The following is a 26,970-nucleotide window of genomic DNA, read 5'->3' on the forward strand; positions in this document are numbered from 1 at the left end:
CAATGGGATGTGCGAGGAAACCGGAGCAGTCAGAGGGAACCCATGTGGTCACAGGGAGAATGTACAGACTCCTGACAGACATCAGTGGAGTTGAACCTGGATTGCTGGTGCTGTAATAGCATTTTGCTAGCCGCTACGTTGCCAAGCTGCCCCAAATTTCACTTGTTGGTTTCCACAATGTGATGCACTCAAGGATGCACTTGGGATGAGGCAGATGAGGGATGGAGTTAAAAATCTATTTCTATGTTCTGCCTATATTTTCTGTGATATCTGAGGTTATTTTCTTTGCAGCTGAGAGAAAGGGTGGGACAATCTGAGAGGCAGAGCTGTTTAGTAGAGGGGAGAATCTTCAGAGTGCAGAAAAATATCAATAATACAGGCACATCTCAGCATCAGGGTTTCACCTTCTCATCAGTCACTCGCCACATCAGGGGTTCCCAACCTTTTTTATGCTATAGACCCCTACCATTAACTGAGGGGTCCGTGGACTGCTCCAGATGGAGGATGACTGACTTCATCTCAGGTTCTTAGGGGACTGATTCTGCCACAGTGGGGCAGGGCTTGTATCTGAAGGAGGGTAGGTTGGGAGCCGATGCACTCCTTCTCCTCTCCAACCTGGTGTTCAGTGTGTAACAAATGGGTTCACGTTTCTCAGTCCTGTCTGAAATTCTTCTTCTCCTGTGCATAGGGAAATCCACCGGTTGGTGTGAAAGTTGTATTTTCCAAGGACATACCGAATCATTCACTCTGTGCAATTGGCTATCTTTTGCTGTGACTGAGCTCGGAGTGGAGCGCCTTGGGTTGGCACTGTGAATTATACCATTTGCCCAAGGGAGATGGCTGATTGTGACTGAGGCATAATTAATTGGCATGTTCTCTGGTGAGAACACTGCTTCTCCTGCCTGGAGAATGATGTCTCTCAGACTGGAGAGACAACATCTCATATTCCATCTGGGTAGCCTCCAACCTGATGGCATGAACATAGATTTCCCTAATCTCCAGTGATCTTTCCTCCCTCCCTACTTTGCTCTTTTTCCATTTCCCTTTCTAGTTCTCTTCTCCTCACCTGCCCTCTAACTCCCTCTGATTTCCTTCCTTCCTCCTTTTCTCTCATGGCCCACTGTTCTGTTGTATCAAACTCCTTCTTCAGCCCTTTAACTCTTCCATCTAACCCCTCCCCACCCAAACACCTTACCCCTCTCCTGGCTTTACCTATCTCCTGCCTCCTTGTTCTCCTCCTTGCCCCCATCTTCTTATTCTGGCTTCCATCCCCTCCGTGATGAAAGGTCTCAGCCCAAAACATCAACTGTTTATTCCCCTCCATAGATGCTGCTTGTCTTGCTCCAGCATTTTGTGTTCGTTGCTCAAAATTTCCAGCATCTGCAGGATCTCTTGAGTTTATTGGTATCTCTGCAGTGCCTTGAGGTGCTTTCTGTTAGTAGTCCATGGGTCTGAAGCAAACAAGTGGAAAGAATCAATGCTGCCGATGAACCATGAGCTTTGTACTGGTTTTGAGGTCTTGACTTTCAAACACTATTGTTAATGTCTGCTTTCACTGAGAGGTCTTTCCAGGGTCTTGCTCAAGTTATTTATTTTCTGATGTGATGATAATCACTGGAACTCCAGCCTCTGGATATGCTGAAATGCGTCAGCTGGCTGCAGCTCTGTCAGAAGCCAGGTGACTTTTTTCCTGGAGTGGAGTTGGCAAAGGTTAACTGGTTAAGTCTTTCGGTTAAGATCCTGTCTTGTAGGCAGTTATATAACAGCCTCATGATGGAGACTTTGTGAAACCTTGATTAGATTATTAAGTACCTCTTGTACCTTATAACATGGCCACATGAGTATATGTTCATGGTCTTCTGCTGCTGTAGCCCACTGACTTCAAGGTTCAACATGTTGTGTGTTCCATTTGTACCTTTGTAATGTGTGGTCTCTTTTGTTTGCCAGAATCAAAGGACAAGATGGAACATGTATGCTGGTTGCTGCTGCTCCCTGAATTCCTCCTGTTACTGACAAGGTGAAGTTAACAACCATAGATGAAGCACAGAATCTGCACCAGCGATGACTTTGCCTCCCGGACGTACCACAATCTGATTTACTTAAGGTGGTCACAATTATGGAGTCTCTAAAGTCTTCAGGCACTTCTCCTTCTCCCAGGCATGAATCAAAGTATCCACCAAGTTTTAGAACATCAGTAAGGATTCCATTTACTCCCGAGGATGGTTGTTTCTCAAACAGCACATGGTTTTCAACTTTGTGTCAGTCAAGAGTTGTAGGGACTGGACTATATAGTCTGTTGTGGAATGGAGCCAAGGATGCTCTTCAAAATAAATCCAAATCAGAATCAGGTTTATTATCACTGACATGTATCAAGAAACTTGTTCTTTGCAGCAACAGTACAGTGCAAGACATAGAAAATACTATAGATTACAGCAAGTAACATAACTGTATAAAACAAAAATTAAACTAAATAAATAGTGCCAAGAAGAGAGCATAAACAGTGAAGTAGTGTTTCGGTGAGAACAGATTCTGTTACTGTAGAGATACCACACGGAAACTGGCCATTCAGCCCACTGAATCTGTGCTGACCATTAAACAACCAGTTACACTGATCCTACATGAATCCCAGAGTCACCATCAGAATCAGGTTTATTACACTGTCTTAGATTACGAGAAATTTATTGTTTTGCAGCACCAGTGCAGTACAAAGATATAAAATTACCATAAATTTCAAAATAAATGGTGTAATGAAAAGGAATAATGAGGTGGTGTTCATGGACTGTTCACAAAATCTGATGGCAGAGGGAATGAGGCTGTTTCTGAATCATTGAGTGTGCTCCTCAGGATCCTGCACCTCCTCCCTGATGGTAGTAATGAGAAGGGGGTTTGTCCCAGATGGTGAGGTTCCTTTCTGGAAGATGCAGCTTCTTGAAGCACCGCCTGTTGAAGATGTCCTTGATAGTGGGGAGTGTCGTGCCCATGATGTAGCTGGCTGAGGTTATAACCACCCATAGCCTCTATCGTTCCTGCACATCGGAACCTCCGTACCAGGTGGTGATGTCAGAAAGTTCTCTACAGTACACCTATAGAAATTCAGAAGAATCTTTGATGACATCCTTGAACTCCTAGTGAATTACAGCTGTTGGCATGCCTTCATCATGATTACATCCATGTGTTAGGCCCAGGATAGGCCCTCTGAGATGTTGACGCAATGGACTAGAAGCTGTTCACCCTTTCCACAGCTCAACCCTTCAACTGCTCAGCCCTCAATAAAGACTGAGTCCTCCCAGCTTCTCCTTAATTGAAGTCCACAATCAATTCCTTAGCCTTGTGACGTTGAGTGCGAGGTTGTTGTCGTAACACCACTCAACCAACTTACCTCACTCCTGCACTTCTCCTCATCACCTTCCAAGATTTGACCAACAGCAGTGGTGTTATCGGTGAACTTATAGATTATGCTTGAGCTCTGCTAAGCCACGGAGTCATTTCTAATTCTCATTCCCATTTTTTATTCTCCCCACATTCCAATCAACTACCTCCAACCACCTTCTGACTCCACCCTTCACCCATAAATTAGGGGCGATTTAGCAGCTAACTGATCTGTCCACACACTGCGGATGTGGGAGGTATCTGACCATACATAACAAAAGGATTCAGTTCTTGGCCCAATGAGGTAGACCTTTGGGCATTAGATTGCCTTAACAGCACTGAAGGACTTCCTGTCCTGGTGCTACTCATCCCTTGAGTCCTTAGGGCACAGGTTTCCCATTGAACCTTACCCTTCAGGCGCTTCTTAGAGTGTCAGTTCCCTTTTAAGACTCAGAGGAGTTCCCAATCCAAGAACGCCATTTGTTTGTGGATAATTGTCTCCTGGATCTCATGTTCATTCTCACCAAACCGGTCCTGGTAGAGAAGACCAGAGACACTGCATATGTGTTAGTTATGGACACGAAAACACAGCCAACTCCTGCCTATTGGACAATAACAGGTTGTCTAGGTGGTGCCTTTGGTGGTACCTTCGATGTTGATTTTCATGTTGTTTTGGGGCTGGTGGATGGAGGCGGCAGCCTAATTCATGCTGCGATCAGTACAGCTGCCATTCATATCTGAGCTGGCACTGGTGACGTGGACGTCAGTGTGGACTCACACTTGTGGAAATAATCTAACAGGCCTTCTGGTCAGGATGGCACCAAGCCATCATCTCCATTAAAATTGGGGCTTAGATTTAGTTGTTCTTGTTAAGTTTCACAGGGATGGTTTTGGGGACAGAGAGGGGCATCAGAGGTCAAGTTGGGGGTTAGAGGCAGTGATGTGGGGGAGTTAGATTCCAGATTAGAAGAAGTTAGAGGTCAGGCCTCCACTCAATGCTTGAAGACCATGAGTGTGGATGAGTGATGAAGAACATCTGGAGTCCAGACCTCCTCTCCAGCAACATGGACAGATGATGCAGGACTTCCAACAGCATGTCCTAGGTCAGGGGGTCCTGGGATCGGAGGCATGAAGGCCAGTCAGTCAGCGAGCTCAGAGTTCAAGCCTGGAGTTCAGAGTCCTGTCATCAGCCAGTCCGAGGTTCGATTCCAAAGATCAAAGCCCAAAGAACAGTCAGAAGTCTAGAAGTCAAAGCCTAATGGTCGAGACCTGGAGGCTGGAGGCATGGAGGTCTGTCCTCGAGTTGGAGGACTGTACTTGTGTGTAAGAGGGTGGAAAGGAGGAAAAGGGCTTGTTTGGTCATTTGTTTTCGTTTCCTGTTGAGTTCTGTTTCGTTGTGTTCTATGTTGTTCTGATGAGCATTGTGGGCATGCTCTGTTGGTCCAGAATGTGTGGCAACACTAGTGGACTGTCCCCAGCACATTATTAGGTTAATGCAAATGAAGCACTTCCCTGTATATTTCCATGCACATGCTGCAGTGTGGTACAGAAACTGCACTGCAGTGAGCAAGAGGGCTCTGCAACGGGTAGTTAAAATTGCCCAATGCATCACTGGCACCAGTCTACCCGCCATCAAGGGCATATATACCTAAAGGTGCTGTAGAAAGGCCAGTAGTATCATGAAAGTTCCCACCTACCCTGCTTGTGGACTGCTTGTCCCATTCCCATCAGGAAAGAGGCTACAGAGCATTGCCAGGACCACTAGGCTCAAACACAGTTACTTCCCCAAGCCATCAGGCTGATCAACACCTCTGCCTATTAACCCTCCCACCACCACTGCATGCACATCACTTAGTGCCACTTACATGCATACATTCAGTCCCTGTCTATAACAGTTACTTGTATATTGTGTTTTACAGAATTGCTTTATATTTTTTATTTATTGCATCTTTGTTTTTGTTTTTTATTGTGTCCTTTATGCTCACTGTGTATTTTTAATGCTGCATGGGATATGGAGCAAAATGGTTTCACTCTCCTTTACACTTCGCGGACTGAAAAATCACAATAAATAATCTTGAAGCTTGAATAAGTAAATGTGAATCTGAATTGAGGTGCAGGTGCTTGGATCAACCGTGATGCCCTGCGCCTGTCCCTTGGACAAAAACAGTGTTGGTTCTGACAGGAGGAGGACTCTGCTGAAATTGGCCTTTGCTGCTGCATTCATACAAAGTTCAAAGTAAAACTTATTATCAGAGTACATACATGTCACCACATATAATCCTGAGATTCTTTTTCTGTGGGCATACTTTGCAAATTTATAGAACACTAACTATGAACAGCATCAATGGACAACAAACAGTGTGAATGCAGGTATAAATAAATAGCAATAAATAACAAGCATGAAATAATAAGATAGAAGAGTCTTAAAATGAGTGTAGTTATCCTTTTTTGTTCAAGAGCCTGATGGTTGAGGGGTAGTAACTTTCCCGAGGCACTTGTAGCAATGAAAAAAGAGCATGGCCTGGGTGGTGAGGATCTTTGATGATGGATGCTGCTTCTCTACCTCAATGTCTTAAGTAGATGTGCTCAATAGTTGGGAGGGTTTTACCCGTGATATATGGAGCCAAATCCACTACCTTTTTGTAGGATTTTCCATTCAAAGGCATTAGCGTTCCCATACCAGGCTGTAATGCCGCCAGTCAGCACACTTTCCACCACACATCTACAGAAGTTGCCAAGGTTTTTGATGACATGCTGAATTGCATCCAGCAATAAAGTCACCCAGGAGGATCAGTTTGCATCCATCTGGAATTAGCTGAAATGTGGCCATTGCACACCAGCCACAGATGGACAGAGAAGGGAAGTCTTTGTCCAGAGGGTACAAGTCAGCTGGAGACGTACTTCTGCTGTATGGCTATTAATGTCTCTGCTTTGGTGAGCCCAAGTGCAGACGGCCCAGTTCTCCCTCTCTCCGGCACTGAGTAAAATCCTGTATACCATACCTGAGTAGGTCGCCTTGGTAACAGGCTGCCTCGGAACTGCGTGTGGGATTGCTGACAGCAGCAGTCTGGGCTGGGTGGGGGCAACAGGGCAGAGGGGCAAGCCCTCGGTATGAGGGCACTGGCCCACTGGTGTTTCTCTCCCCAACCTCACCCTCCCCCTTCCCATCTGAAGCCAACCTCCAGCCTTTCATCTGTGATACAACCAAGACCCTCCAGTGAGGCTTCTTTCCAGAGGCAGCTTGTGTTCGGAATGTTGATGAGGAGTTTTATGCTGGAAACGGCTGAAGGAAAATGGGGAATAGAAATGAAGCTTAGCTCAGCATAGACTGATTTGCAATTGTACCACTTTTACCAGACATACTTGTCCCTTAACCTTTTATTTATTTAATAAACATGATCTGTGCTGATGCCAGCTATCTTTTGTACATTGATCAGCAGATTTCACCAGGTCTGGCTCACTGTTTGAAGGGATTAACTACTTGCTAACAGTTGGGCTGGCTGTGCCTTTACTGTGGGTGAATAATTTAACCAGGCCAGACGTAGACAATGAAAAATGTTGTCCGGGAAAATTTTAAACCAACTGCAGATGCTGCAAATCTGAAGTAAAGTCAGAGAAGGAGAATGGTGGGTTCCCCATTACACACGAAGAAGCGTTTGAAGACTGGTGACCATGCAATGTGACATAGATTAAATCCACCCACGCAGTAAGATAGCACAGGACAATTACATAACACAGCCCGCGAGTGACTGAGTAAGCACTGAGTGGCAGTGTTGCTGCCATTGCAGAAGATGTTGTACAGCAGCAACATCGTAGAAAAAGAGAACTGAATTTCTATTGTACCTTTCACATACTTGGGATGTCCTGGGATGCTTCGCAAGTGCAGCCAGAGTTGTAACTTCAGTCAAACTGCAGCCATTAATACAAAGCAAGATCCCAGCAATGTCCCGGCAACCAAATCATAATTTTTTGACGACATGTCCTAGGTGTCCATTGGCCCAGGACGCAGGAGAGGAACTCCTCCAAGACTGAAATATTGCTGCCACGTGTTAACAGGCAGAGTACATGGACTTCAGTTAACACCTCATCCAATAGGGAGCACTCGCAATGGGGCAGCGTTTGCCCTTGGCGTGGGCCCTGCAAAGTGCTCCAGCTCACCTACAGAGCACTGTGAGGGTCTCTGCCCTCCCTGCCACACAGCAATCAGGCAGACCCCTGCCCCCCCCCAGATAAAGACAATCAGAAAGCAGCATCACATGCAGAACTCTTTTAATCTTGGTTCCATCTGGGAGGAGACATCCAGGGAAAAAAGGTAACATCCCCTAAGCCATGGCCTATGACAAGTCAAAGTGGAGAAAGAACACACAGGGTGATATGGAGGACCTCTGAGATCATGATTTTAGCATACTTGCCCAGTGTTAGTAGCAGAAGTAGTATAGCAGCTCAGAAGCCGCCCTCCTATATTACGCCCACCAGCTTGCCACTGTGTCTGTCAGGAGATTCTCAGCAATAGTGACATTGTGTCTTATCCTCCTCTCCTCACTGGACAAACCCCTCAGCCCAGCAGCCAATCCAGTGCATCTGAGCTGCACAAACTCCAAAGCCAAGCCTGTCCTTTATATACACAGATGTCATGGCAATTGCTCTGCCCGAGTCCGCACAAAGATGGCACAAGGCTGGGAGCATCATGGAAACCAGCCTCCCCTCAATGGGCTCTGTCAAGGCCTTCATCAAGCAGCGAGTATAATCAAAGACCCCAACTACCCCAGCTGTTCTTTCTTCTCTCCCCAGCCATCGGGCAGAAGATACACAAACCACCAGGCATGAGGACAGCTTCTATCCCAATGTTATCAGACTCTTGAACAGTTCTCTAGTATGATAAAATGGACTTTTGACCTCACAATCTACCTCATTATGGCCTTGCACTTTCTCTGTAGCTGTTCCCCTTTATTCTGCATTTACCTTGTTCTATCTCAATGCACTGATCTGATAAGATGATCTGTGTGGATGGCATTCAGAGTACCTCAGTACCCCTGACAATAATAAACAAGTTTAACTTCATTTTACCAAAGCTGTGAATATCTCACCAATCTCATCCCCCCCTCTGTGGACTACAGTAAATGACTGTATATGATTTGCTACCCCTTCTTTTCATTATTTGCCACAAGATAAAAGTCATCAGACTTAATGTTTGTGAAAAGAAATCCCACTTGAATCTGCCTATTTACATTATTGCTGCAACCCTTGGGTTGCCTGAGTGAAAAACTAAATTAAGGGTTCTAACCCAAAGATATAATTGCATATTGTGCATAGTCCAATCAATATATGGTTAGTTATAAAAAGTCCCTACAGATTTGCATCATGTTGTTCAATACTGCCAGAGCTTCTCATTGATCAATATTGCTTTTATGTTATCTTAGCAACCATTTAGTGAATTAAATGTTCTTCAAAATGATTTACTTGGATGATACCAGACTAGTGGAATACTTCTATCTAAATGAAATGAAAACAGTGGATCTTTTTAAGAGAATGTTGCTGGAGGAATTTAATAGAAGACATAGAGTCATAAAGAGTGATACACAGGGAAACAGGCTCTTCAGCCCATCTAGTCAATGCTGTCCAAAGTGGCCCATCCAATCTAGTCCCATTTACCAGCATTGGGTCATAAAACGCTGGAAGGGTACATGCATTGGAAAGGTTTAGAAGGCTATGGCCCTTGGGTTGCATGAGTGAAAAACTAAATTAAGGGAGCTGGGGAGCAGGCAGAGGTTTTGGGAGGAAACACTCGAAGGAGAGAGGAAGGGAAAATGTTAACAGAGTAAGGTGAAAGATGGGAGTGTGTGGGTGGAGCCCAAGCTGCAAACCGGCCTCGAGATTCAAGCTGATATTTATCCCACTCCTTTTTAGTGTGGATTACAACAACTGCCTGATCTTAGGAGCCAAGAAAATTTAGAGCAGACTGGAAATACATTGTATGCCAGTTGGTATCTTTGGGAGAGAAAAGCACAGTTAATATTTTTGATCAAATTCATGAAAAGTCACCAGTTTAAATCATGTTTGTTCGACCTGCAGAGTATTCCCTGCAACCCCCATTTTTATGTCTATAGATAAAGAATACTACTGTGCCAAGTAATGTATATTCAGCGCTGTGATCAACGGGCTAGGGCCATCAGAAGATATGGGGTGAGCTGGAAAAGCAAAGCTGAAGTTGTTTATGGTCTGGTGTGGTAGGTCAAAAGCTGATTCCTGCTCCATTTGCTTGGGTCATTACCTGTAGACCCTGGTTTTGAAATCTCCACAGGTAAAACCTTATATTTGTTTTCCAATCCACTTCCCCAGAACTTCTCCTGCAATTTTGCCATGTGCAGATCAGACAAATAATATGATGTTATCTTTTAGGAGAGCTAATGTTACTATAAATTATATTGGCAAGAATATTGCTTGTTAAATAAATTTGTATTTACATTGATTATTGATATAGGTTTATTCATTAAAAGTCAGCTTTTGTGTGATAACAAATGCCAACATTTTAAAACTTCTTCCTAAAACAATCAAATTTACTGTAATTTTTCAGCAAAAGGAAACAATATTTGCTAAGTAAACAAATTTCTCAAGTTAACTTTATCATGTTGTAATTTTACAGCTTCATTCTTCACCCTAGGTGAATGGATGTTTTGCTGAAAATATTAGACTTGGAGAACCTGCTCTTGCTGCCTTCATAAACAACCACTGCCTTGAACACAAAATATTGATCAAACTCTTACTCTGATGTATTCAGATAAGATGGGCTTCATAAATCTACCAATATCTTCTTAAACCTCCACAGCACCAAGTGATGGATCCTTCACTGAATTTGTTCTGACCCACACTCAACATTTTAACCATCACCATCAGATTTTTGAAAGGTCCATGAACCCACGAACACTACCTTGTTACTTGCCTTTTTCTGTATTTATTTAATTTTCTATGTACAAAACAGTAACTTTTATATCTTGCACTGTACTGCTGCTCCAAAACAATTTTAACGCTAGGTACTGTTGTGGCTCTGTAAAACTGGTCGCCTTGCTTTGGGAAGGATGAGGAAGCTTTGAGACGGTGCAGAAGAGATTTCCCAGGATGTCACCTAGGTTAGAGAGCGTGTTTTAAGTGAGAAGATTGAATGAGCATTTCTTTATGGAGCAAAGGAGAGTGAGAGGTAACTTGATAGAGATGTATAAGACGATAAGAGGCATAGAAAGAGTGGACAGCCAGCACCTTTTGACCAAGGTGCAAATGGCTAATATGAGATAGCAAAATTTTAAGATGAATAGAGGAAATTATAGGGAGGAAAGTATGGGGAGGGAGGGAATGTGTTGCCAGGGGTAGTAATAGAGGCAGATTCATTAGAGACCTTTAAGAGACTCATAGAGATTGAATTGAATTGACTTTATTTCTTACATCCTTCACATACATGAAGTGTAAAAATCTTTACGTTACGTCTCCATCTAAATGTGCCATGTGCAATCATAGTAATTTATAACAAATGGAACAGTCAATGTAACACTCAAATCAGCGTGAGTTCATCAGTCTGATGGCCTGGTGGAAGAAGCTGTCCCAGAGCCAGTTGGTCCTGGCCTTTATGCTGCGGTACCGCTTCCCGGATGGTGGCATCTGGAATAGATTGTGTTTGGGATGGCTTGGGTCCCCAGTGATCCTATGGGCCCTTTTTACACAACTGTCCTTGTAAATGTCCTGAATCAATGTAAGTTCACAGCTACTGATGCTCTGGGCTGTCTGCACCATTCTCTGCCAAGTCCTGCGATTAAGGAAGGTGCAGTTCCCATACCAGGCAGTGATGCAGCCAGTCAGGATGCTGTCAATTGTGGCCCTGTAGAAAGGATTTGGGGGCCCATACCAAACTTCCTCAACCGTCTGAGGAGAACGAAGCACTGTTGTGCCTTTTTCACCACATAGCTGGTGTGTACAGAGCACATGAGATCCTCAGTGATGCGGATCATGGCTCATGGAGGGATATGCAGATGAGAAGGGTTAGATTGATCTTGGAATAGGTTTAAAGGTCATCACAACATTATGGGTCAAAGGACCTGTACTGTCTCTGTTCTATATGTCAGTAATAATAAGCCCGATTCTGAATAAACATGTTATGCACGATTATATTAGTTTTTATTTGGAAATTTAAAAGTATGCTTACTTTTTTGAGTCAGAAGAGAGTCTAGGCTCGTATTCCCTTGAGCAGTGGAGATGAAGTGAGTATTATAGATGATGTAGAGAGTGAGAGAGAACAACAATTCCCTCTGGGGAACAAGGGGCCAGAGGCTCAGAAATAGATAATTCAGGGGTCCTGTCAGGAAGCTCTTCCCCACACAGAGGGTAGCAGCAATCTCAACTGTGTCAGTTACTGATTAATCAAAAACAATGTGGAGACTGTGGAGCTAAGGATGATAACAGGAGTTAACACACAAGTCACGCAGGGTCTAATGGACTGGTTGTTCAGGCTCAATAGACTGAGTGGCTTCTCCTGTTCCTTAGCAAGTGGGTGAGTGGAGTATAAAAGTGATTTGTTCTTTGGCGGAGCATTGGTTAAAAAGCATGAGCAATTCCTTCGATCCAACCTGCAATATTTCCGGGCTTGTCTTCTTCTCGAGATTGTTTGCCAATGTCATTTGATTCCGAACACCTTGGGTACAGTAAGGCCTGTTTAGAACATAGAACTCCAGGGGGAAAATCCCAGCCTTTCAAGTCTCTCCTTATATCTCAAGCCCTCCAGTCCTGGTAAAGTCCTCGTGAATCTTTCCTGCAGCCTTTCCAATTTAAAGACATCAGTGAGAAGCCAGGTGATCAGAACTGCACACAGTACCACGGGTGCAGTCCCACCAATGTCTTGACATCTCAAAGTGACATACAGGGACGTTTCTCTGACCAGAGGTCTGTGACCAGTGATCGTGCACAGAGATCAGCAGTGGGACCTCTTCTTTGAGATATAGAACTGGGGCATAGAACACTAAACCAGGAACAAGCCATTTGGCCCAACATGTAGTTCCAAGCTAATTAAGCTAGTGATCCCTAATTAAACTAATCTTTTCTGCCTACACAATATCCGTATACCTCTAGTCACTGCACATTCATGTGTCTATCCAAGAGTATCTTAAACCACTCCATTGTATCTGCCTCCATCACCATTCCTGGAAAACAACCCCCCACTTTCTCCATAAAAAAACTTACCCCACACATCTTCTTTGATCGTGCCCCCTTGATGTGCATAAATGGCAGAAGTGCTGGCGGTGTGAAATATGATCTGGAAATGGGGAAGAATTGCCCCGACGCAATGAGTCAAAGCTGTTTAACAACTCAAAATGACTCAGCACAGTTAATGAAGTTTAAAAGGATATGTGTCAGGGACATTGAAATTCCTAAGATGCTTTGGCTTGAGTAAATGAGGAGAAACCGTTCTCAGTAGCAGGATGGATGATGACCACAGGAGGTGGCTGGAGGGCAATTGGCAGAAGAAGAACCAGTGGGAAGAGGAGGAGATGTTCTGATCTGGAAGAACAGTGGAGACAGATTCAGCAGCAGCTTCATATGAATGTAAGGTAGAAGCAGAAAGTAGGCTATTCTGTCCCTCGAGTCTGTGCTACCACTTGCTATGGCCATGGTTCCCTTATACCTCAGCACCAATTTACTGCAGGGCTGCACTGAAAGGACAAGGAGGGACCTAACTTGAGAGCCCATTTGAAGAGTCAGCACAGCCATGATAGGCTGAATGGTTTTATTCTATGTTATCTGATTCTATGAAATTCTATGAAACTGGAAATGATCATAAATATATCTACTGAATCAAAGATGACAATAAAATATTCACTGGGCACTTTTTTATATCTAGCTTTGATAAAAATGTAAAGCATAGAATAATACAGCACAGTCTAGGCCTTTCAGCCCATAATGTTGTACTGACCAATGTAAATAAAACTACTCCACAATCAATCTAACCCGTCCCTCCTACACAGTACGTAACCCTCCAATTTTCTTACATCACGCGCCTATCTAAGAATCCCTTAAATGTCCCGATAATATCTTCCCCCACTCCCAGTCCCTGTGTAAAAAATCTAACTGACATCTTCCCAAAATTTTCCTCCACTCACCTTAAAACAGGGACTCCCAACCTTTCATGCCGTGGACCCCTACCATTAACCAAGGGGTCCGTGGATCCTAGATTGGGAACTCCTGCCTTAAAAGGATGTCATCTGGTGTTGGCTATTGCCACCCTAGGAAAAGGATGCGCCTGTCCACTCTATCTATGCCTCCCATAATCTTAAACAATTGGAAAATAACATAAATACTTCTATATAATACTCATACACTCTGAACAAATTTTTCACTGTTAATTCTCCATAGACACTATACTGTGACTATGGATTCAGAAACACAATTGTTTAATGTTGAAACTATCACCATAACTTTGTTTCCTCTGTATCTTGAATGGGAAATGCATGTAGCAACTGGAACTTTATAGCAATAAGTTTCACTTCATGAATACTTAAACCCATGACTGTTGATTACAGCTTGGATCTCACTGGTACTCATTCTACTTCTCTTCACGAGGAAGTCAGACAAAATAGAGATTCTAAACACAGGTAAACGAACAGATTTTGTAGGACAGCAAGTCAGCGGAGAACCATAAAGGGAGGGTGAACAAACATGGAAGTTAAATATTCCAGGGCAATTAATATTTGAGAAGAATGGGGTAATGAGTTTCAAACCAGGAAGACATCAGTTAACGTAGTCAGACAAATTCTTAGTGGATCATTAAATCAGTTTGGATGGAGTCTCAGCCTGAAACATTGACTGTTTATTCCTCTCCATAGATGCTGCCTGACCTGCTGAGTTCCTCGGGCTTTATGTGTGTTGCTCTGGATTTGCAGAATCTGCAGAATCTCTTGTGTTTAAGGAGGGAAAGAAACTCTGATGGGAGTTGTCTACAGGCTTCTAAATCTTTGCAGAGGTTTAGGGGCACAGTGTAAATGAGGGAATTGGAGATGCATGGAGGGCAATGCATAGAACATAGAACATAGAAATCTATAGCACATTACAGAACCTTAAGCCCATAGCCCATGCCAACCATGTAACCTACCCTAGAAACTGCCTAGAATTTCCCTACCACATAGCCCTCTATTTTTTGAAGTTTCATGTACCTATCTAAAAATCCCTTAATAGACCCTGTTGTATCCGCCTCCACCACCATCAGTGGCAGTGCATTCTACATACACACCACACTTTTACCTTCCGTACCTACTTGCAAGCACCTTAAAACTATGCCCCCTTGTGTTAACCCTTTCAGCCCCGGGAAAAGCCTCTGGCTGTCCACACGAAGGATGCCTCTCATCACCTTATACACCTCTATCAGGTCACCTCTCACCCTCCAATGCAATAACTACCTGAGGCTTTAATCATTTAGCTTGGACAGAAAGAATCATACTAATGAGTTAGAGGGTGAATTTCTAGAATGTACACGAGAAGGATTTTCTAGATTAGAAAATGCTGCGAAAAAGTCAGCAGGTCAGGCAAGGATTAGGGAAGTAGAAACGGTTAACATTCCAGTCTAGGGTCCTTCAACAGAACTGGGAGGAGAGAAATGGGTTAGTCTACGTAGCAGAGAAGATGGGGAGCAGCCTCTCCACCATCAAGAACATCTTCTGGAAGTGGTTCCTTCAGAAAAGGCACCCACCATTAAGGATGGGTGAAACAAAGGGGATGACCATATATGTTAAGGGACAGTAAAGATCCTGTTGATCCAACTGGTCAAACAAAGGTACCATGCAAAAAGCTATTTCTGATTTTATTTCATATTTGCAGCATGCAGATTTCTTTTTGAATTGTATTTGGATTTTAGATTTGTTGGTTGAGGGAACAGTGCATTGGAAAGAGTTAATTAACAATCTTGTTGTAAAGGGTATGCTTGGAAAAGCTGAATGTAATGTAATAGGATTTTACATCGAGTACAAATGTGATGTAGTTCACTCTGATGCCAAGTTTCATTCTAAATAAGGAACTATGCAGGTGTGAGCTGATTGGTCACAGGGGACATAGAAAGCACATTAAAGAGCCTGGTAGTGAGCAGGCTGGCATTTACAGAGGTCATTCCTGAACTGTAACAAATTATGCTCCCTTAAGGGCCAAAGACAGAATAGGAAAATAAGTGTGAATTATAAGAGAAGTTAAAAATAGTGTAAATCAAAGGGAAAGGTTTGTAAAGAATTAGAATCTGAGTTATTACCATGTGAAATTTGTTGTTTTGCAGAAGCAACATGCTGCAAATAAATCAAAATATATACAGTATTACAAAAATATTTAAATAGTGCAAAATAAAGGAATAATGAGGTAGTGTTGTAGAGTGTCCAAACATCTGATGATTGAGGGAACAAGGCTGTTCCTAAAATGCTGAGTGTGGGTCTTCTGGCTGCTGTAGCTTCTCCCCAATGGTAGTAACAAGAAGAGGGCATGTCCCAGGTGGGGAAAGTACTTAATGACGGATGCCATTTTCTCAAGGCATCACCTCTTGAAGATGTGCTTGACAATGGAGAGGATTGTTCCTGTGAGGTTGCAACCCTCTGCAGCCTCATGCAATACTGTGTGTCCTGCAGGCGCTTAGTAAAGGTGTAAGCTAGGCAATTGGGAGTGTGTTAGAATTAGACTTTGCCCAACACGGCATGGTCTCATTCTCCCCACTCTCAGTGGTATCTGTAGGAGGCACTGCATCAAGAAGGCACCATGCATCATTAAAGATCCCCACCTTCTGGGACACACCATCTTCTCACAGCTACCATCAGGCAGAAGACACAGGAACCTGAGGTTCCACACCACCTGGGTCAGGAACAGTTACTTCTAGTCAGCTGCTCAATTCTTGAATCATTGTGCACAATCCTCATTTCCTCCACTTCCCAGTCATCCACCATCACCCCATTTTCACAGCATCTTAACAGATATAGTTTTCCTCTTGTCTTTACATACCAACCCATGAACCCCTGCATCCTACACATCATTCTCCACAACTTCTGCCACCTTCAACAAGATCCCACCACCAAACACATCTTTACCACCCCCCCCCCCCACTCTCCGCTTTCCTCAGGGATCGCTCTCTCTGTGATTCCCTTGTCCAGTCATCAATCCCAACTGATTTCCTTCCTGGTACATATCTCTGTAAGGAGAAGAAGTGCTACATCTGCCCATTCACTTCCTCCCTCACCTCCATTCAGTACTCCAAACAGTCCTTCCAGTTGAGGCAACACTTCACCTGCAAATCTGTTGGTGTCATCTACTGTATTGAGTACTCCTAATACGGCCTCCTGTAATTCAGTTTGACCCAACATGGATTTGTTAAGCATCTTCACTCCATCCACAATAAGCAGTATTTCCCAGTGGCCAACTATTCAGTCCCATTCTGACATGTAGGTCTAAGGCCTCCTCTACTGCCACATGAGGCCACTCTTAGGTTAGAGGAACAACACCTCATATTCTGTCTGGGTAGCCTCCAACCTGATGGCATGACCATCAATTTCTCTAACTACGGTAATTTTCCCCTTCCCTCTTCTTTTTCTTCCATTCCCAAAGCTGGTTTCGATCTTACCCCATCTCTTCTTACCTGCCTATCACCTCCCTCTGGTGCTCCTCTTCTTTCCCATTCTCCCATGGTGCACTCACCTCTCCTATCAGATTCCTTCTTGTTCAGCTGTTTACCTTTTCCACCTATCACCTCCCAGCTTCTCACTTCATCATCCTCGCCCCCTACCCACCTGGCTTCATCTATCACCTTCTAGCTCGTACTCCTTCTCCTTCCCCCACTTTCTTATTCTGGCCTCTTTTCCTTTCCTTTCCAGCCCTGATGAAGTCCCAGACTGAAATGTCGACTGTTTATTCCTTTCCACGGATACTGCCTAACCTGCTGACTTCCTCCTGCATCTTGTATATGCAATCCTTATCACTACCAAGGTGTAACAACTATGACCACTTTGCATTAAAATGGACTTTGTTTTGTTCAAATTATGTCCTTTCTTGTAAAATATGTATGACTTGTGTAATTTATGTTCTTTTTTTTGTAAATGTTGTGCATCTGATGCTATGTGCCTGTGGTGCTGCTGCAGGTAAGTTTTTCATTGCACCTGTGTAGACATGCGTGTACTTGTGCACTTGATAATAAACCTGATGATAGAACTCATTTGAGAATGACTAAGAAAGCTCTGGTTACTTTTCAGATTTCCAGCATCTGTAGTTGATTTTCAATTGTTTGTGCTTGTTTTCACAGAAGCAGTAACATAGACACCCAGATATAATGGGGAAGTAAACCAGAATATAAAGAAACTAGCACTAAATGAAAAAGGATCTAGTGCATTCCTGGTGTATATGATGAATAAACTTTTTTCAGGCTTCAAACCGGGTACAGGTATCAATTATAACCAATGTTTTGATGACAAACTCGGCCATCTTCTTCAGGGATGATGCCTAATCACAAAACTACTGTATTGCACCAGTGGGTTTTGTAATTGCCTGGTAAAGCAAGCCATTGAAATAAAACTAGAGGAAAAGTATTTTAACAATGACATAGGTCTCACTCTAAGAACTGGAATTCAATTGTAACCAATGTGGGAGAGTGAAAACCTGATTGGATGAGGCCTAACCAATCAGGAGGGATAGAATACAGGGGTATAAATACCACCTGACTAGACATGCCCAGCCATTATCCCTGAAGAAGATGGCAGAGTTTGTCATCAAGATGTCAGTTATAGTCAATACCTGTACCCAGCTTGAAGACAAAGAAGAGTTTAGCATTGGTTAAAACAAAAAGACTAGATAAGTTAATGAGTTTGTAAAATGATAAATCCCAAGGACCTGCTGATCTATATCCTGGGGTTTTGAGATAGCAGATGGACTAGTTATTATCTTCCAATATTCCAATGATTCTGCAGATTAGAGGGAAATAATTGTAACCCTACTTTTTTTTAAAGAAAAGGGAAACCAAAGATCTACCAACCTGCTAAGTTGACATTGCTCGTAGGGTAGATGCTGGGAGCATCATGTGATATTGAGAATTGTCATGTGATATTGAGAATCTTGATTGATAAATGGTAATCGTTTTATAATTGTCACATGTACTTTGTTTTGAATGCCATCTGTACAGATCATTTCATTACGTCAGTACACTTAACTAGTACAAAAAGAAAAGCAATGACAGAGTGCAGAATAAACTGTAACAGTTACAGAGAAAGTGAAGTGCAGGCAGGCAATAAGGTGCGATGACCATGACAAGGTAGGTTGAGAGATCAAGAGTTCACGTTTATCATTCAAGTGGTCCATTCATATGACTTAGGACCAGAATTAGGCCATTCTGCCCATTGAGTCTACACCATAATTCCACCATGGCTGATTTATTAACCCTCTCATCCCCATTCTCCTGCCCTCTCCCTCTTACCTTTGATGCCCTGATTAATCGAGAACCTGTCAACCCTTGCCTTAGGTATACCAAATGGGTTGGCCTGTACAGCAGAGAATTCCACAGGTTCACCATCCTCTGGCTTTAGAAATTTTCCTCATCTCTGTTCTAAATTCTGAGGCTGTGCCCTCTAGTCCTACACTCCTCCAGTATAGAAAACATCCTCTCCAAATCCACTCTATCCAGCTCTTTCAATATTTGATAGGTTTCAATGAGATCCACCTTCATTCTTCTAAACTCCAGCATGTACAGGCCCAGAGCCATCAAATACCCCTCATTTATTAACTCTTTCATTCCTGGAATCATTTTTGTGAACTTTCTCTGGATTCTCTCCAATGCCAGCACGTTCTTTCTTAGATAAGGTGTCCAAAACTGCTCACAATACTCCAAGTGCAGTCTGACCAATGCCTTACCTCATCATTACATCATTGCTTTTGTATTCTAGACCTCCTCTCGAAATTAATGCTAATGTTGCATTTGTCGTCCTTACCATCAACTAAACCTGCAAGTTAACCTTTAGGGAATCCCTGAACACCTCTGATTATTGAATTTTCTCCCCATTTAAAAAATAGTCCTTTATTCTTTCCATAAAACTGCATGATGATGCACTTTCCTACATTATATTCCAACTGCCACTTCTTTGCCCATTCTCCCATTCTGTCTAAGTCCTTCAGCAGACACCCTACTTCCTCAATATGACCTGCCTTCCACCCGTCTTTGTATTATCCACAAACTTGGCCTTACGTACAACCTAAAAAGAAGCAGTCCCAACACCGACCCCTGCAACACACTTGTAACTGGCAGTCAATCAGAAAAGGGCTCCTTTATTCTCACTCTTCCAGTCAGCCAATCTTCTATCCACGCTAGTATCTTTCCTGTAATACCATGGGCTCTTATCTTGTTAACCAACCTCATGTGCTACACCTTGTCAAAGGTCTTCTGAAGATCCAATAATCAACATCCACTGGCTCTCTTTTGTCTACCCTGCCTGTTATTCCTCAAAGTATTCCTACAAATTTTTCAGGCAATATTTCCCCTTGAGAAAACCATGCTGACTTTAGCCAATTTTATCATGTGCTACTAAAATCTCATCTTTAATTATAAATTCTAAGATCTTTCCAACCACTGAAGTCAGTCTAACTGGCCTGCAGTTTCCTTCCTAACTGCCTCCCTTCTTAAAGAGTGGAGTGACATTTGCCATTTTCCAGTCCTCAGGGAACATTCGGGAATCTAGTGATTCTAAAAAGATCATTACTAATGCCTCCACAATCTCTTCAGTCACCTCTTTCAGAACCCTGGGGTGTAGTCCATCTGGCCTAGATGATTTAATTACCTTCAGACTGTTTAGATTCCCAAATACCTTCCCCTTAGTAAAAGCAACAACATTCATTTCTGCCCCCTGACACTCACGTATTTCTTGCATTCTGCTAGAGTCTTCCATAGTGAAGACTGTCACAAACTACTTATTAAGTTCCTCTTTCATTTCTTTGACCCCACATTACCTCTCCAGTGCCATTTTTCAGCAAGTACATTGCTGAACTTCTGTCTATTAATATCTGCTTGTAAAAGAAAAGTTAATTTGTCTTGTTGGATTGTAGAATACCAGTTTTAAAGATAAAGTTTTAATTGCAAATGTCCACTCTCGTCTCCCTTTTACTCCTAATATATCTGAAATACCTTTTGTATCTTCTTTTATATTACTGGCTAACTTACCTTCATATTTCATCTTTTCTTTCTTTATGGCTTTTTTAGTTGCCTTCTGTTGGTTTTTAGAAGCTTCCCAGTCTTCTAGCTTCCCACTAATTTTGGCTATATTATATGCCCTTGTTTTTGCTTTATGCTGTCTTTGATTTTCTTGTCAACCACAGTTGCCTCATCCTCCCTTCATCTTTTGGATGCATCTTTCCTGCATCATCCAGATTTCTCTGAGAAACTACAGCTATAGCTGTTCTGCTGTCATCCCTGCTAGAGTCCCCTTCAAAAAACTTTGGACAGCTCCTATCTCACGCCACTGTAGTTCCATTTACTTCACTCTAATATTGATACATCTGATTTTAGTTTAACATTCTCAAAATGCAGGGCAAATTCTATCATATTATGATAATTGCCTCCTAAGGTTTCCTTTACCTTAAGTTTCCCAATCAAACCTGGTTCATTACATAAAACTCAATCCAGAATTGCCATTCTCAACCACAAGCTGCTCTAAAAAGCCAGAAGAATTATAAAAGTCATTCTATGAATTATCTCTCTTGGGATCTAGCACCAACCGGATTTGCCCAATCCAATTACATTGAAATTGAAATCTTCCATGACTATTGCTACTTTGCCTTTTTACATGGCTCTAGTATCTCCTATTGTAATTTGTGGCCCACATCCTGGCTACTGTTCAGAGGCCAGTATATAATATCATCAGGGTCATTTTACCCTTGTAGTTTCTTAACTCTACTCACAAGGATTCTACATCTTCTCATCCTATGTCACCTCTTTCTAAGGATTTGATATCTTTTTTTTACCAACAGAGCCACCCCACCCCCTCTGCCTACCTGTCCATCCTTTCAATACAAGGTGTATCCTTGGATGTTACGCTCCCAACTGTGATCTTCTTTCAGCCATGACTCTGTGATGTCCACAACATCACAGCTGCCAATCTCCATCTGTGCTACAAGCGTCCTTGAACCTGGTGGTACGTGCTTTCTAGCTTTTGTCTCTTCTGGCCAATGGGAAGTGGGAGAAGAGAAAATATCCCTGGTATGGACTGCGTAGACAGAGTCCATAGAGGGAAAGCTGATTTTCATGTAGGACTTCCCACAATATTCTGTAATTTCTCATCGTGATGGGCAGAGCAGTTGCCATATCAATCTGGGATTCTTTTACAGGACAATTAAAAATAATATGATTTATGAAAGGGAAAATATCTGATCAATCCATTGGAGCTCTTTGGGGATTGATCTAATATAGTAGATGAGGGGAGACTGTTGGATGTGGTAGCAGTCTTTTCCCCAGGGCAGAGGAATCCAAAACTAGGGACACAGATTTATGGTGAGGAGGGAAGACTTAAAAGGTACTGAAGAGGCAATTTTTTCACACAGAGGGTGGTAGTGTATGGAATGTGCTGCCAGAAGAAGAGATTGAGGAAGGTACAATAGTAGCATTTAAGAAGTACTTGCAGGGGCAGGGTTTAGAGGGATATGGGCTGAATGCAGGAAATAGGGACTAGCTGAGTGGGCACTGGGGTTGGATTGGACCCACTGGGTCAAAGGGCCTCTCTCCATACCATATTGCTTTGTGACTGACTCTTGGTTTTCAGAAGATTTTCACAAGGACCATGCAGGAGGTTGATGAACAAGGCTATGGCACGTGGAATGAGAGGTAATGTATAAGCATGAATTGAGGTTTAATTGACAATTGGGAAACAAACGAGCCTTTCTCAGATCGCAGGCTCTGACCAGTGGAGTGGTAGAAGGCAAAGAATACGTACACAACGCTGGAAGAACTCAGCAGGTCAGGCAGCATCCCTGAGAAAAGAGTAGACAACGCAACGTTTCGGGCCGAGACCCTTCATCAGGAATGGGGGGGGGTGGGAAGAGAGGGCCGAAGCCCAGTAATAGAGATAGGGGAGGGGGTAAGGCCTAGAGACACCCCCTCCCCTATCTCTATTACTGGGCTTCGGCCCTCTCTCCCCCCCCACCATTCCTGATGAAGGGTCTCGGCCCGAAACGTTGGCTACTCTTTTCTCAGGGATGCTGCCTGACCTGCTGAGTTCTTCCAGCGTTGTGTACGTATTCTTTGATCCACAGCATCTGCAGTTGTATTTTTGTGGTAGAAGGCAAAGATGTTCGGACCCCAATCTATAATCACAACCTACGTATAACCACGAGTCAGCTGAGGGGACCAAATGGAATATATCTACATTTGATGATGACATGCAAAACTCCATGCAGTTGGGATTGAATATGGGTCACTAGTACTGTGAGGCAGCTGTTCTATGAACTGTGCTACTGTGGATGCAGACAAACTAAAAGTAAAGGCAGAGGAAAAGGGTATTCACATGCAAATCAGCTATGAATTTAATGAATAGCCAAACCTGCCCTGGGCTCTGAATAGCCTCCTCCTGTGGTATTCAGTGGAAATTAATGATTTAATAAAGGCAATAACAATTTATTACTGTCTTATTAAAGCAAATGATCTTAGCTTGTCACTGAGAAATTAAGGAGGTGAAAGGACTTAAGGGTAATTAGTGGTGGAACGGTAAAAAATGTAAATATTGTACGCAGAAACAAATATAAATTGATCATAAGCAAACTGTCCTGAAGTTTGATATTAATTGATTTGGGCATTATTGTGGTATAGATGATAAGTAAAAGAGAAAATGATATGAGAAACTTGCTGTTAACTTCCCTAACAAGTTGCATTTATTGTCATGTGTGCAAGTACAGTGAAATGCAGGGACAAAGAAAAACTTGCTTTCAGCAGCATCACGGGCACAGAGTTCAGATAACACACAGAATATAAATTATGGATAAATTATACAAGACAATGAAAAACAAGTCTGTATAAGACTATAAGACATGGGAGCAGAATTAGAACATTTGGCCCATTGAGTCTGTTCCACCATTCAATCATGACTGATCCATTTTCCCCCTCCTTGGCTCCACTCTCTGGCCTTCTCCCCGTAACCTTTTATGCCGTGTCCAATCAAGAATCTATCAAGCTTTGCCTTAAATACACCTAACGACCTGGCCTCCTCAGCTGTCTATGGTAATAAATTCCACAAATTCACCACGATCTGGCTAAAGAAATTTCTCTGCATCTCTGTTTTAAATGGACACCCCTCTATCCTGATGCCGTGCCCTCTTGTCCAAGACTCCCCTACCATGGGAAACATCCTTTCCAGATCTAATCTGTCTAGGCTTTTCAACATTTGAAACATTTCAGTGAGATCCCTCTTCATCCTTCTAAATTCCAGCGAGTATACATCCAAAGCTAACAAACATTCCTTGTATGATAACCCTTTCATTCCCAAAATCATCCCTGTGAACCTCCTCTGAACCCTCTCCAATGCCAGCACATCTTTTCTTAGATGAGGAGCCCAAAACTGTTCACAATACTCAAGACGAGGCCTCAGAAGTCCCTTTTAAAGTCTAAGCATCACATCCCTGCTCTTGTGCTTTACACCTCTTGAAATGAATGCTAACATTGCATTTGCCTTCCTCACCACTGACTCAATCTGCAAGTTAACCTTCACGGTGTTCTGCACAAGGACTCCCAAATCCCCTTATATCTCAGATTTTTGGATCTTCTCCCCCATTTAGAAAATAGTTATTAGTGCAAAATAAAGCAATCAGAGACAAGTCCATGGTATAGCAGATAATTTTTTTTCATGCACTGAGGTACAGTGAAAAACTTTGCTTTACATTCCATTCACACAGATCATTTCATCACATTAGTACATTGAGGTAGTACAAGGGAAAACAATGACAAAATACGGAATAAAGTGTTACAGAGAAAGTACAGTGCAGGTAGATAAATAAAATGCAAGGCTATAACAACGTAGATTGTGAGGTCTTATTGTACTAGTGGATAGAAGCTGTCCTTAAGCCTGGTGGTATGTGACTTCAAGCTTTTGTATCTCCTGCCCAATAGGTTAGGGGAGAAGAGAGAACGTATATGGTCCTTGGGGTCTTTTATTGTGCTGGCTGCTTTACTGGGGCAGCAATAAATGTAGACAGATTCCATGGAAGGGAAGCTGAGCAGTGCACGCAGCGTTCTGCAGTTTCGTGGTAGTACAAGAGATGACCTATAGTGTTGTGTTGCTGAGGTAGGATTAGGGTGGTGTTACATTGCTGAGAACAGCAACACCTTCACATACAGCCTCACATGTGACCTAATCAGTATCCTCCACTGGAACATTCTATCATTAACACAAGGTTGGGAAAAAAACAAAGAGTAGTAGATTTATGAAACAAGCTTAAAGATTCAGTGGCAAAAATGCCCTGTCACATTGTACAGAGGACCAAATTATCACCAGGTGCATCACATGCAGCTTAACACTCTTGAGGAAAGACAAAATTCTAAAAATACAAGGTAATTAAGTTCAGCCTAGATATTTAATTTCCAGGCTTCCATCAGAGAAAGAGCAGGTCAGGCAGCATCTGTAGATGAAAGAGTGAATGTTTCAGGTCATACCCTTTGTCACCTGTTATTTGAGATTTATTGATTTAATTGGGACTTAACACATTAATTAATTATTTGGAAGTATTTAGAGACGCTCTTTTACTCAAAGCATGAAAAGAGGACGTTTAGACCATTGTCCGCTCCTCAAAGAAGTCTCACTAATCCAATTAGTCCCACTCTCCTCACCATCTGGGATATGTCCTCTTTTTATTACTACTGTCAGGGAGGAGGTACAGGAGCCTGCAGACACACAGTCTACAATTCTGAAACAGCTTCTTCCCCTCCGCCATCAGATTTCTGAACGGTCCATGAATCTATAAACACTATCTCATTATTCAGATTTTTGCACTATTTATCTATTTTTGTAATTTATAGTAATTTTATGCCTTTGCACTGTGCTGCCATAAGATAAATTTCATGTCATCTAAGTCAATGACAATAAACCTGATTCTGATTCTCTTCTGCTTCTTTCCCAAACCTCGCATTGTTTCCTTCATTTGCATCCAATTCCTTCTAAGAAGAATCCTATTTTAAATCCATTTCTGCAACACTGCAGCTCCCCAGCATTGAAGACACTTTCAAAAGATGATGTCTCATTAAGGACCCCATCACCCAGGACAAGTTCTCTTCTCATTGCTACCATCAAGTGTGAGCCTGAAGGCATATACTCAACACTTCTTCCCCGCAGCCATCAGATTTCTGAATGGTCAGTGAACCCATGTACACCACCTCACTATTTCTTTTCCTTTATTTTTTGCTCCCTTTTTGCAGTACTTACTTAATTTAAATTTATACAGATATTTCCTATTGTAATATATAATTTTTCAAAATATTATGTATTGCAATTGTTGCTGCCGCAAAACAACAAATTTCACAACATATGCCAGTAATATTAAACCTGATTATGATTCTGATTTACTCTTTGTTTCTATGTCCATTGAGAAAAATATATAAGCAGAAATTTTGATCAACATGGACAAAATGCAAAAGAGACTTCAGGAGGTCAGGTACAGAGGGAAATAAACAATTGACAGTTTAGGTCAAAACCCTTTGTCAGAACTGGAAAGGAAGGGAGCAGAATCCAGAATAAGGTGGGGAGGGGAGGGGAAGAAGTACAAGCTGGCATATGATGAGTGAAACCAGGTGAGGGGGAAGATAGGTGGGTGGGGTAGGCGGGGTGGTGATGTGACAAGTTGGGAGCTGATAGATGGGAGAGTTAAAAGGTTGGAGAAGGAAATTAATGGGAGAGGACAGCGGATCATGGAAGAAAGGGGAAGAAGAAAGTCCTTTACTTCTTCAGTCCTTTACCACTTCCACCTATCCACACCCAGCTTCTTACTTCATCCACCTTCCCCCCTCCCCTGGTCTCTCCTCTCACCTGCTAGCTCCCTCCACTTTCTTATTCTGGCTTTGCTCCCTTGCTTTCCAGTCCTAGTGAAGGATCTCAGCCTGAAACTCAACTGCTTATTCTCCTCCACAGATGCTGCCTGACTTGCTGGATACCCCCAGCATTTTGTGCCTGTTGCTCTGGATTTCCAGCATCTGCAGAATCTCTTGTGTTTGAACAGGAATTTTATCAACAGGTTCCAGTTGAGAACAGGCAAACCTGAATATGATAGAGATTACATGTGAAAGCAGGGCCATGAGTCCAGCAATGTTATTGAATCAGATAGGATCGGCTCCTGAATCAGAATCAGGTTTATTATCACCGGTGTGTGTCGTGAAATTTGTTAACTTAGCAGCAGCAGTTCAATGCAAAACATAATATAGAAGAAAAAAATAAATCAATTATATTATATGTATATTGAATAGATTAAAAGTCATGCAAAAAACAGAAATAATATATTTTAAAAATGAGGCAGTGTTCATGGGATCAATGTCCATTTAGGAATTGGATGGCAGAGGGGAAGAAGCTGTTTCTGAATCACTGAGTATGTGCCTTCAGG

At 42.6% G+C, this 26,970-nt stretch overlaps 1 protein-coding gene across 4 annotated transcripts in view; it reads right to left on the reverse strand.

Annotated features, from left to right (window-relative positions):
- The window catches only part of fgf14 (fibroblast growth factor 14), a 510,234-nt gene that overhangs the window by 472,269 nt on the left and 10,995 nt on the right, over positions 1–26,970 (reverse strand). The window lies entirely within an intron of this gene.

Source organism: Hypanus sabinus, chromosome 5, assembly GCF_030144855.1.
Source record: "Hypanus sabinus isolate sHypSab1 chromosome 5, sHypSab1.hap1, whole genome shotgun sequence".
Classification (NCBI taxonomy): domain Eukaryota; kingdom Metazoa; phylum Chordata; class Chondrichthyes; order Myliobatiformes; family Dasyatidae; genus Hypanus; species Hypanus sabinus.